Here is a 3,066-nt window from a genome sequence, read left to right as displayed (position 1 = left end):
AAAACTTAAAGCCAATAAAAAAGGAGATAGTTCTGGCGGGAGTAGTAGTTGCCTTGGAAGGACCTGGGTGACATGCATTCAGCTGGGATTTCTCTAAACTTAACATTTGACGTGGCTCCATGAGTTTCAGAGGATTTGGTTTGGTTTAATATGCTACTAAAATGCTATTAAGTATTTAATGGTTTACTCCAATTGGGAAAAGTTTTGTTAGGTTTCCTCTAAAATTTCCTACAGAAAAGCCTTGTTTCTGTATTAGTGACTGGAATATTTCGTGGCTTTGGAAACAGCCATGAAAATTGCAAAGGCCACTTTTGAAGTTTTCCAGATGCAGACAAGTATATTTCCATCTCTTACAACATATCTCTGTGATTTTGTCTGACGGAATGAATAAACAACGTCAGAGTGAAACTTGAGGAACAGTGACACTGTAAACCTCGTGATTAGAGAACTGTCTCTTTTAACATCCCGAGCACCAAGCAGGGAAATACTGCTGTAGGATCAGCACTAGACTGCAAAGCACAAGATAAGCAGTTCCAACCCACCTGATGCTCCTCAGAAACCCTATTCACAGTCACTGTGAGTTGGAACCAAGTCAACGGCACTTAACAACAGCAAAAACTGGACGGATGAATAGATGAATTCCAGAGTGTCAGCATACACTTGCTTCTGCTCTTTCTGCGAAGGTAATAAAGCTGTTCTGGTTGGTTATGATTGTGTACTGAGGAGCCAGGTCTCACTCATAGTGACCCTGTATAGGGTTTCTGAGCATCATCTTTCTCCTGCAGAGCGATTGGCAGATTCAAACTGCTAACCTTGAGGCCAGTAGCCCAACCCATAACCCATCACACCACCAGATTGCCTGAAAAGCTGCTCTATTAATTCTAAGTAGTACAGAAAGACTTCTTGTTGTATGGCAGTAGCCTACTGGGTTTTCTTGGCCATAATCTTCGGGAAGTATACCACCAGATCTTTCTCTTATAAAGTTGCTGGGTGATTTCAAATCACAAACTTTCCAGTTAGAAGCCAAGTGCTTAAACTCTGGGGCCACCAGGGCTCCTTAGAGGAAGATTGGTTTGGAATTTTTAAAATAAAATATTGGAAATAATAACCTTTGGCAGTTACCCTACAATAGCATTAATAAAAATATGAATCAATATGGGGCTACAATTCAGTTTACCCAGTGTTTATTGTGTACCTACCCTGGAAAAGTTTGGTGCTAAGTATATGATTTCACTGGGATTTCTGAATCTCATATCCAGAAGGAAACTTCTCCAAGCATGCTGTTGTTAAGAGCCATCAAGGTGGCCATAGTAATCCTGTATAGAATTTCAAGGTTGTAAATCTTTGCGGGAGCAGAAAGCCTCCTCTTTCTCCGACAGAGCAACTGGTGGGATCGAACCACCAACCTTGTGATCTGCAGTCCAGTGTTTATCGAATAGCGCCACCACCAAATTGCAGTCCTATATTGATCAAAGCTTGTCTTCATGATATTGCAGAAGTGTCAATGATGGTCATTTCCAATATTTTATTATGAAAATCCCAAACATGTACAACAGCTGAGATAATTTTACATGGAACACCCATATACCTTTGAACTACATTGCACCATTGACACTTAACTTGACTTTATCATATTAACTTCCATCTATCCATCCCCCGATTCATCCATCAAACTATGTTATTTATTATGTATTTGAAATTAAATCACAGATACTGGTACCTTCTACATAAATACTTCAGGAAACATGTGATTACCTAAAGTTCCTATTTGTTTCCAATTTGATGTAAAATTTATCACTCACTAATTTTGACCGTTATAATTACCATTGCAACTATCTAGAGATAGAACATAACTGTCACCCCAGAACATTTAGCCCTGGTCTTTGAGTTTGGAAGAAATACCTGGTAACCAGCATGACTGAGTTCTGGCTTATCTCGGCTCCCGGGGAGAAAACATGTCAGCAAACATGGGAGAAACCGCATGCGGCCACCACAAAGAGCAACAATCTTTCTGTGACTTCCAAGTTCAACATTCCTGACTTAAAGGCTGGCATACTAGATGTCTTGGTTGATTTGTCAGATGAACTGGCTAAACTGGATGAATTTGTAGAAGGGGTGGTTAAGAAAGTGGCCCAGTATATGGCGGATGTATTGGAGGATAGCAAAGATAAAGTTCAGGAGAATCTGTTGGCCAATGGAGTTGACTTGGTTACATATATAACAAGATTCCAGTGGGATATGGCCAAATACCCAATCAAGCAGTCCCTGAAAAATATATCTCAAATAATTGCCAAGGGAGTAACTCAGATCGACAATGACCTGAAATCTCGAGCGTCTGCATATAATAATCTGAAAGGAAACCTTCAAAATTTGGAGCGCAAAAATGCGGGAAGTTTGCTAACTAGAAGTCTAGCAGAAATTGTGAAGAAGGATGACTTTGTTCTTGACTCAGAGTATCTCATCACGTTATTAGTGGTAGTTCCAAAGTTAAACCACAACGATTGGATGAAGCAGTACGAAACTCTAGCTGAAATGGTAGTCCCAAGGTCTAGCAATGTTCTCTCTGAGGACCAAGACAGTTACCTTTGTAAGGTCACCTTGTTTAGGAAGGCCGTCGATGACTTCAGACACAAAGCCAGGGAAAACTAATTCATTGTTGTGACTTCCAATATAATGGAGTGGAGATGAAAGCAGATAAAGAAGAAATGAACGGGCTTTCTACTGACAAGAAAAAGCAGTTTGGTCCACCTGTCCGGTGGCTGAAAGTGAATTTCAGTGACGCATTTATTGCGTGGATTCATGTGAAAGCTTTAAGGGTTTTTGTTGAGTTTGTTTTAAGGTATGGCTTGCCAGTGAACTTTCAAGTAATGCTACTTCAGCCCAATAAGAAAATAATCAAGAAACTTCGAGAAGTATTATACGGATTATACAAACACCTAGACAGCAGTGCAGCAGCTATTATCGATGCTTCTATGGATATTCCAGGCTTAAACCTCAGTCAACAGGAATACTACCCCTATGTGTATTACAAGATTGATTGCAACTTGCTGGAATTCAAGTAAAAAA

The 3,066-nt window shown here is 40.0% G+C and overlaps 1 pseudogene; it reads left to right on the top strand.

Moving 5' to 3' along the window:
* Positions 1–1,914: 1,914 nt before the first annotated feature.
* Positions 1,915–3,062, top strand: LOC102813502 (annotated as a pseudogene).
* The last annotated feature ends 4 nt before the right edge of the window (positions 3,063–3,066 follow it).

This window comes from Chrysochloris asiatica, unplaced genomic scaffold (assembly GCF_000296735.1).
Source record: "Chrysochloris asiatica unplaced genomic scaffold, ChrAsi1.0 scaffold00020, whole genome shotgun sequence".
NCBI lineage: Eukaryota > Metazoa > Chordata > Mammalia > Afrosoricida > Chrysochloridae > Chrysochloris > Chrysochloris asiatica.
The sequence above is the reverse complement of the archived record's forward strand: the minus strand, read 5'-3'. Positions and strand labels throughout refer to the sequence as shown.